Source organism: Calliphora vicina, chromosome 3 (genome assembly GCF_958450345.1).
Source record: "Calliphora vicina chromosome 3, idCalVici1.1, whole genome shotgun sequence".
Classification (NCBI taxonomy): domain Eukaryota; kingdom Metazoa; phylum Arthropoda; class Insecta; order Diptera; family Calliphoridae; genus Calliphora; species Calliphora vicina.
The window spans coordinates 131459179-131472776 of record NC_088782.1 but is presented as its reverse complement, the minus strand read 5'-3'; the positions used below and the strand labels follow the sequence as shown (position 1 = coordinate 131472776).

The 13598-nt window shown below is 25.8% G+C and overlaps 1 protein-coding gene across 2 annotated transcripts in view; it reads right to left on the bottom strand.

Moving 5' to 3' along the window:
• The window catches only part of LOC135953690 (cationic amino acid transporter 3), a 16416-nt gene extending 13722 nt beyond the window's left edge, over window positions 1–2694 (bottom strand). Inside the window, exon 1 of one of the 2 annotated variants that reach the window (XM_065503661.1) lies at window positions 2535–2694. The gene's annotated coding sequence lies outside the window, so the exon portion shown is untranslated. The remainder of the gene's footprint in view (window positions 1–2534) is intronic. The other variant, XM_065503662.1, reaches the window with a different exon arrangement.
• Window positions 2695–13598: the final 10904 nt, after the last annotated feature.

The window sequence follows — 13598 nt, the reverse complement described above, 5'->3', positions numbered from 1 at the left end:
TTATTATTATTTCAGAAATGACAATTAAATGTTTGTACTACAATTTAATTGTTATACTTATGGTTTAATATTAGACTAAGGATTTCAGTCTTTATGCTCTAGTTTCATTTTCAGAATTATAATATAAAAACACACACATATATGATTACAAAAATAAATTTCAATTTAATACAAATATGTCTAGTTTCGGTATTAATTTCAGACAGACAACAATGCAAAGTGCATTCCATTCCGATTTGTTTCGTTTAATTTTGTGCTAAAAATAAACACTTTTAATCTCTTAATTAACAAATTTATGAACTGCCCAACATAATTTTAATATATTATGCGCATTTCTATATTTTATTATATACAATTGTTTTTTTTTTTTTTTGTTTTTTTTGTTTTTTGATTTTTTGTCAATTTCTTATCTCAAAATTGTGTGAATCTTACTTAGATACAAGTGAAATGTCTGTGAAATGCCTATGTTGTTGTTGTCGTTGTTCATTTTAATTGTGAAAATTTAAATGATTTATTAATATTTTCAAATATTCAAAATAATTATGAAAGTATTTCAATCGTATTGCTAGTATTGATGTTAAAAAGTAGTGTCCTTGGATGTCTGCTCTATTATGAAATAATACATACATACATACATACATAATTAGAAGATTTATTATAACTTTAACTTTGATAAAACATTTTTAAACCCAAAACCTTAATCTGCATGAAATTATGTATTACATTTTAAAATTTAATATTAAAAAGTTGTTGTTCAAAATAAAACTAAACGAATATAATTGGTCAGTTTATTGGTTTTAAATTTAATTAAATTCGCCTGATTTAGATACATATATATCTGCAAATATACATTAATTATTTATAAATATTATACATCTTTTAAATGAAAATTAAAAGTTAATTAATCGATAATTTCGTAATAGATTAAAGATAGAATGAGGTATCAAATTTCATTATGTAAATAGCCTAACTAACACACCGAACTCATTTGTTAATAAGTCCTATGTTTCATAGGAGGCAAGGTGATTTGAAGTTTTGTTTAATCCTAATGCCAACCAGTTTCTGTTCGTATATTGAATTTCGAATAATAATGGAAATTATCTAAAAATTAAGAGTACGAACAAGTTACACATGTACATGCGAGTATATTATATTTGGTGACTCATTTATTTTCATTACTTAAATCAAAGTTACGAAATTTGATTGCTGCAATCAATTCAATGACAACGTTTCTACAACCACATAAGTATAAGTACATAAGACAGACAACCTCAGTTATATATCTTAGCTGTAGTAATATTTATTTAAACATAAAAACTGTAGGTTGCTCTGCATTTATGTAAATATAATTTTGAATTTATGAAATTAATTGTTTGGGCTAAACTTGATACTTATTCACGCGTAATATTCTCTTAATGAAGCAATTAATTTTAGCAAAAGTAAGAGTGTCTAATGTCATTCATTGCAACTAGTGATATTATTTTCAGTTTTATATTATTTTTATTACATGATCATATTTTTATGACAACGAGTATAAGTATGTACACTAGCCCGACTCACAAAAAATGTGATTGTTTTAGGATGTCTCCCAAAATATTTTGGGTGATAACTGTTCGTGAGCTGGACCATTTTTAATACCCATATTGAGCATCTTTAAAACATGATAACCTGCGAACTAGTATGAATATTGAAAATAAAATTAACACACTATTTCTTAAATCAAGTATATTAAAAAATCCTTTAAAATATTCTATAAATTATGGAATATCACAATATTTAGGTTTAACTTGGACATGACAAATATTGAATTGTATGTGTATGTGGCTGAAAGAGCCCTTACAAATGGTATCCGATATTATATGTGTTGTTTTTTAAAAAAAAAAAACAAAAACAATTTTGAAGCAAACGGTACTATTTTGGTTACCGTTTTTTTCAAAATTGTTTTGGTTTTTTTAAAAACAACACATATAATATCGGATACCATTTGTAAGGGCTCTTTCAGCCACATACACATACAACTCAATATTTGCCATGTCCCAAAATATTTTGGGAGAAATCCTAAAAAACCAACGTTTATTTTGAGGGGGTAACAGAATCACTTTTTCCAACTCCATTCAAAGTGAGTCGCTCTAATGTACACATGTACAATTTTAGATTTGTGATAAGACATACGTATACATACATACATACATACATACATACATAGTATATGTACTATATGACTAGGTAAAGTTTAGCACAAATTTCAACTGATAAAATCTTTAAACGAATATGTAGTATTTACCACGTTAAGTGCTCGTGAGATAAGTTGAAATGAAGAAACTGTTTATTTTTGAGTATTGAGCAAACGTTTGTTAATAATAATGTACTTGTATAAACGTTAAATGTTTATTCGATTGGAAATTAAAACGAAATTTTAAAAGTTTTATATTAATTACTTAATACCATCCATTATGTCAATACATATACATATACATACATACATTCATTTAAATTGCAGTAAAATTAATTAAAAAATTTTAAATATGACTTACCTTTAGTTTATTAAACAAAAAAAAAAAACTATAACACTTTCTTTCGTAGAATCCAAATTTTAATTATTTTATGAATACTCGTCTATTATTTATATTTGAATTTTCAAGATTTATTTAGACTGCATTTAGATTGAGTTTAACCGTTTAGCTCAACGTTTGAAGTACGTTTAAAGTGAATATAGGAATTTATGCCAAGATTTTCCCCTAAATAAAATCCAGTCAAAGTCAGAACAATAGGCAAGAATAAAAGAAACCCATACATTCACATGGAATGCAAATTGTGTATTTGAAAAATAATGTGCATATGTGTGCGTGTTTTAATGTACAGAAAAAAAATAACAATAATGAAAAGAAAACCTCATAGCATCTTGAAGACAATACTTTTGTATCTCAATGATACTGATAAGAACACGAAAAAATACACATCAGACATATAAAGAACAATAACAATTATTTGCTCTGTTTTTGTTTTATTTTGTGTTTACACTAGGAGAGATCTTTCTCGTGAGAGAGATTACTACTCTGTAAATATTATAGTTTTGTTAATTAAAATATTAATAATAATTTCTTCAATTGAGCTACACGCAAAGAAATCATTGCATCGCTTATCCGTCACAACTCAAAAAATACAGTTTAGAGAAATTATATTTTCGATGTCATTATACCCTACACCGCCATAGTGGGGGAAGGTATTATGCGTTTGTCTAACACCCAACTATAGTATACCGATCGATTCACTTTCTGAGTCGATTTAATAATGTCCGACTGTTCGTCTGGCTGGTTGTCCGTGTAAATGTTGTAAAGTACAGGTCTCAATTTTGAAGATATTTCAACAAAATTTGGTAAATACGTTTTGTTCAGTCCAAGGACGAGCCTATTGAAATTGGTTGAAATCCATAAATGTCTTTCCGAAATAGGACTTTTCACTCCAAATAAGTTAATTTTTAAAGTATTTTGCAAAACAAACAAATTACATAAGATTCTGTCCAAACCGTTCTTAATTTTTCAATTCCTTCCAGTTAGTATTTTAATAATTTCTTATAATTAAATGTTCCTGAACAACAAATTTATAATGTAGTTTGTATGATAACTATAGGAATAATTATTGCGGGGACGCAAACAGTATTCTATATAACCGTGTTTAACTTTAGTACCTAAACACCTACTAGACCAGCTATGAATACATACATATGGGCAATTCCATATCATCGTACGTGACATTTGTAAGCCTTTAGAATGGAATAGATTTTGTAAAAATAAGAGTACTGAAAAATAATTTAGTTTTTATGTTCCATTCCGAGGGTACTATATTTTAAAATAATAAAAAGTTCTTTCGGAATATTGTTGTCCAAAATATTGAGCGAAATAAGGGTATATCGTACGTGACATAAAACGGAACTCATTTTGAGGTACATGTAGAAATATGCGAAAAATATGACATACCGTACATTTTTCTCTTATAATAAAACAATATACAGTGGTGGCCACCAATTTAAGACAAATACTTGAATTTTTTTCATCAACTGAATTTTAAGTGCGTTAGAGCCAAAATAAAAGGACCTCTAAGGGTATGCAATTTATTATTAATGTTTCTAGTTTCTCAAAAATGTTTGGAAAAATCGGTAAAACATATATGGACAAATATATGTGGAAATACGTTGACCCACCTCAGCGAACATCCGCTGTTAATAACATGATATGACCGAAACTAATGGAACTAAACAGACGAAATTTGGTCCGAATATTTTATAATAATAAAAATATAATGATATAAATGTGAGAAAATATGTTTATTTAAAAAAAAAATTTTGTCAAGTTGTAGAAAAATCTTATGAGTTCGTGGTGAATATGTATGAATTGATACAGTCGAATAAAACACACTTGTGTGTTAAAACAGTCCTCATGCATACATATTTGTGGAAATATTTGAAAAAATAATTGACAATTACATGGAATTTAGCAAACAATTTTTGTCTTAATTACCTGGCCACCACTGTACATACATATATTCTGAAAATATATTTATACAAAAACTACAAATATGAATAGAAAATATACATTCGGTTTCAATAAACAATTCGACAATAATAAAAAACAATCAGAGTAAAATTCATTTCATACTATAAGCTAATTAAAAAATTAAATATAATCAGTATAGTTTAATTATTTTTGTCTTTAAAATGTTATAATATGATCTAAATACTTTCACATAGTACCATTTTAATATTTTCTTCTATTCAAATCATCATGAAAAAAAGTTTCAAGGATTTTTGTTGTTTCAGTCGTGGTAGCGATTCTTGTGGAATTGGCCATATGTATATTGTAATCATTTCTTTGAAGTTAAGTACACATTTGTAACGAAAATAAATCCATTGAAAACTAATAACTAATCGTTTGAAAATTGTTAGAGAGTTTTGTATATGTAGAGTCGGTTCTACGTATTTCCACATATCTTTGTTCATATATGTTGTACCGATTTTTCCAAACATTTTTGAGAAACTAGAAATATTAAATCTAATTTCCATACCCCTAGGTACTCCTAGGCAATATATACTATATACATAGATAAAAAAAATTTGTAAGCTAATTTAAACGTTCTTATAACTGATGTTTAAACAGGATAACTGTTAATACTCGTAAGATCACATATTTGCATTTAATGGAAATTTTGGAAAATTAGTTATTCAATAGAATTTTTCTGAGTGTAAAAATAGGCGTAAGTAACATTTGATAGTTTCTAGTTTTGTTTATTTTACTACATTCGTTTAATTTTATTGTGTTTTATTTTTGCATTAAATGTTTGTTTATTTTATGCACCTCATTTTAGTTGTTCACGTAATAATGACTACTCGAGCCCGTTCTATAAGGTGTAATTATATACTCTGCTTTAATTCTGAAATTACGACAGTGTATACGATTGAACAAGAATAAAATACATTTTTATTTCTGCACTATTCCAATATTAAAAAATTACAATTAAACACTTTCAATATATATTAAAACAACAGTAACATATACATACATACATACATACATACATACATACATACATACATACATACATACATACATACATACATACATACATACATACATACATACATACATACATACATACATACATACATACATACATACATACATACATACATACATACATACATACATACATACATACATACATACATACATACATACATACATACATACATACATACATACATACATACATACATACATACATACATACATACATACATACATACATACATACATACATACATACATACATACATACATACATACATACATACATACATACATACATACATACATACATACATACATACATACATACATACATACATACATACATACATACATACATACATACATACATACATACATACATACATACATACATACATACATACATACATACATACATACATACATACATACATACATACATACATACATACATACATACATACATACATACATACATACATACATACATACATACATACATACATACATACATACATACATACATACATACATACATACATACATACATACATACATACATACATACATACATACATACATACATACATACATACATACATACATACATACATACATACATACATACATACATACATACATACATACATACATACATACATACATACATACATACATACATACATACATACATACATACATACATACATACATACATACATACATACATACATACATACATACATACATACATACATACATACATACATACATACATACATACATACATACATACATACATACATACATACATACATACATACATACATACATACATACATACATACATACATACATACATACATACATACATACATACATACATACATACATACATACATACATACATACATACATACATACATACATACATACATACATACATACATACATACATACATACATACATACATACATACATACATACATACATACATACATACATACATACATACATACATACATACATACATACATACATACATACATACATACATACATACATACATACATACATATCATACATACATACATACATACATACATACATACATACATACATACATACATACATACATACATACATACATACATACATACATACATACATACATACATACATACATACATACATACATACATACATACATACATACATACATACATACATACATACATACATACATACATACATACATACATACATACATACATACATACATACATACATACATACATACATACATACATACATACATACATACATACATACATACATACATACATACATACATACATACATACATACATACATACATACATACATACATACATACATACATACATACATACATACATACATACATACATACATACATACATACATACATACATACATACATACATACATACATACATACATACATACATACATACATACATACATACATACATACATACATACATACATACATACATACATACATACATACATACATACATACATACATACATACATACATACATACATACATACATACATACATACATACATACATACATACATACATACATACATACATACATACATACATACATACATACATACATACATACATACATACATACATACATACATACATACATACATACATACATACATACATACATACATACATACATACATACATACATACATACATACATACATACATACATACATACATACATACATACATACATACATACATACATACATACATACATACATACATACATACATACATACATACATACATACATACATACATACATACATACATACATACATACATACATACATACATACATACATACATACATACATACATACATACATACATACATACATACATACATACATACATACATACATACATACATACATACATACATACATACATACATACATACATACATACATACATACATACATACATACATACATACATACATACATACATACATACATACATACATACATACATACATACATACATACATACATACATACATACATACATACATACATACATACATACATACATACATACATACATACATACATACATACATACATACATACATACATACATACATACATACATACATACATACATACATACATACATACATACATACATACATACATACATACATACATACATACATACATACATACATACATACATACATACATACATACATACATACATACATACATACATACATACATACATACATACATACATACATACATACATACATACATACATACATACATACATACATACATACATACATACATACATACATACATACATACATACATACATACATACATACATACATACATACATACATACATACATACATACATACATACATACATACATACATACATACATACATACATACATACATACATACATACATACATACATACATACATACATACATACATACATACATACATACATACATACATACATACATACATACATACATACATACATACATACATACATACATACATACATACATACATACATACATACATACATACATACATACATACATACATACATACATACATACATACATACATACATACATACATACATACATACATACATACATACATACATACATACATACATACATACATACATACATACATACATACATACATACATACATACATACATACATACATACATACATACATACATACATACATACATACATACATACATACATACATACATACATACATACATACATACATACATACATACATACATACATACATACATACATACATACATACATACATACATACATACATACATACATACATACATACATACATACATACATACATACATACATACATACATACATACATACATACATACATACATACATACATACATACATACATACATACATACATACATACATACATACATACATACATACATACATACATACATACATACATACATACATACATACATACATACATACATACATACATACATACATACATACATACATACATACATACATACATACATACATACATACATACATACATACATACATACATACATACATACATACATACATACATACATACATACATACATACATACATACATACATACATACATACATACATACATACATACATACATACATACATACATACATACATACATACATACATACATACATACATACATACATACATACATACATACATACATACATACATACATACATACATACATACATACATACATACATACATACATACATACATACATACATACATACATACATACATACATACATACATACATACATACATACATACATACATACATACATACATACATACATACATACATACATACATACATACATACATACATACATACATACATACATACATACATACATACATACATACATACATACATACATACATACATACATACATACATACATACATACATACATACATACATACATACATACATACATACATACATACATACATACATACATACATACATACATACATACATACATACATACATACATACATACATACATACATACATACATACATACATACATACATACATACATACATACATACATACATACATACATACATACAACATACATACATACATACATACATACATACATACATACATACATACATACATACATACATACATACATACATACATACATACATACATACATACATACATACATACATACATACATACATACATACATACATACATACATACATACATACATACATACATACATACATACATACATACATACATACATACATACATACATACATACATACATACATACATACATACATACATACATACATACATACATACATACATACATACATACATACATACATACATACATACATACATACATACATACATACATACATACATACATACATACATACATACATACATACATACATACATACATACATACATACATACATACATACATACATACATACATACATACATACATACATACATACATACATACATACATACATACATACATACATACATACATACATACATACATACATACATACATACATACATACATACATACATACATACATACATACATACATACATACATACATACATACATACATACATACATACATACATACATACATACATACATACATACATACATACATACATACATACATACATACATACATACATACATACATACATACATACATACATACATACATACATACATACATACATACATACATACATACATACATACATACATACATACATACATACATACATACATACATACATACATACATACATACATACATACATACATACATACATACATACATACATACATACATACATACATACATACATACATACATACATACATACATACATACATACATACATACATACATACATACATACATACATACATACATACATACATACATACATACATACATACATACATACATACATACATACATACATACATACATACATACATACATACATACATACATACATACATACATACATACATACATACATACATACATACATACATACATACATACATACATACATACATACATACATACATACATACATACATACATACATACATACATACATACATACATACATACATACATACATACATACATACATACATACATACATACATACATACATACATACATACATACATACATACATACATACATACATACATACATACATACATACATACATACATACATACATACATACATACATACATACATACATACATACATACATACATACATACATACATACATACATACATACATACATACATACATACATACATACATACATACATACATACATACATACATACATACATACATACATACATACATACATACATACATACATACATACATACATACATACATACATACATACATACATACATACATACATACATACATACATACATACATACATACATACATACATACATACATACATACATACATACATACATACATACATACATACATACATACATACATACATACATACATACATACATACATACATACATACATACATACATACATACATACATACATACATACATACATACATACATACATACATACATACATACATACATACATACATACATACATACATACATACATACATACATACATACATACATACATACATACATACATACATACATACATACATACATACATACATACATACATACATACATACATACATACATACATACATACATACATACATACATACATACATACATACATACATACATACATACATACATACATACATACATACATACATACATACATACATACATACATACATACATACATACATACATACATACATACATACATACATACATACATACATACATACATACATACATACATACATACATACATACATACATACATACATACATACATACATACATACATACATACATACATACATACATACATACATACATACATACATACATACATACATACATACATACATACATACATACATACATACATACATACATACATACATACATACATACATACATACATACATACATACATACATACATACATACATACATACATACATACATACATACATACATACATACATACATACATACATACATACATACATACATACATACATACATACATACATACATACATACATACATACATACATACATACATACATACATACATACATACATACATACATACATACATACATACATACATACATACATACATACATACATACATACATACATACATACATACATACATACATACATACATACATACATACATACATACATACATACATACATACATACATACATACATACATACATACATACATACATACATACATACATACATACATACATACATACATACATACATACATACATACATACATACATACATACATACATACATACATACATACATACATACATACATACATACATACATACATACATACATACATACATACATACATACATACATACATACATACATACATACATACATACATACATACATACATACATACATACATACATACATACATACATACATACATACATACATACATACATACATACATACATACATACATACATACATACATACATACATACATACATACATACATACATACATACATACATACATACATACATACATACATACATACATACATACATACATACATACATACATACATACATACATACATACATACATACATACATACATACATACATACATACATACATACATACATACATACATACATACATACATACATACATACATACATACATACATACATACATACATACATACATACATACATACATACATACATACATACATACATACATACATACATACATACATACATACATACATACATACATACATACATACATACATACATACATACATACATACATACATACATACATACATACATACATACATACATACATACATACATACATACATACATACATACATACATACATACATACATACATACATACATACATACATACATACATACATACATACATACATACATACATACATACATACATACATACATACATACATACATACATACATACATACATACATACATACATACATACATACATACATACATACATACATACATACATACATACATACATACATACATACATACATACATACATACATACATACATACATACATACATACATACATACATACATACATACATACATACATACATACATACATACATACATACATACATACATACATACATACATACATACATACATACATACATACATACATACATACATACATACATACATACATACATACATACATACATACATACATACATACATACATACATACATACATACATACATACATACATACATACATACATACATACATACATACATACATACATACATACATACATACATACATACATACATACATACATACATACATACATACATACATACATACATACATACATACATACATACATACATACATACATACATACATACATACATACATACATACATACATACATACATACATACATACATACATACATACATACATACATACATACATACATACATACATACATACATACATACATACATACATACATACATACATACATACATACATACATACATACATACATACATACATACATACATACATACATACATACATACATACATACATACATACATACATACATACATACATACATACATACATACATACATACATACATACATACATACATACATACATACATACATACATACATACATACATACATACATACATACATACATACATACATACATACATACATACATACATACATACATACATATGTAATATGTATTTATTATTACAAAATTTTAGAAGTGGCAACAAAAGTTTGGTGGCTTCAATCGAAGTGGCAACAAAAGTTTGGTGGCTTCAATCGAAATTCTTCTCTGTCCACTGATTTTCTGTTACTAAAACCGAAAAATTCTATGTGTACAACCGAATCATTCGATTGCCAACAAATTCGGTTGTGAACACGAATCTGTTTTCTGTGTGTAATAATATTTATTTATATATATGGGGCAATCGATGTCTTCCGATCGCACCAATGTTAGTTCTATTGGATAGTAATTCGGACACCATTTTT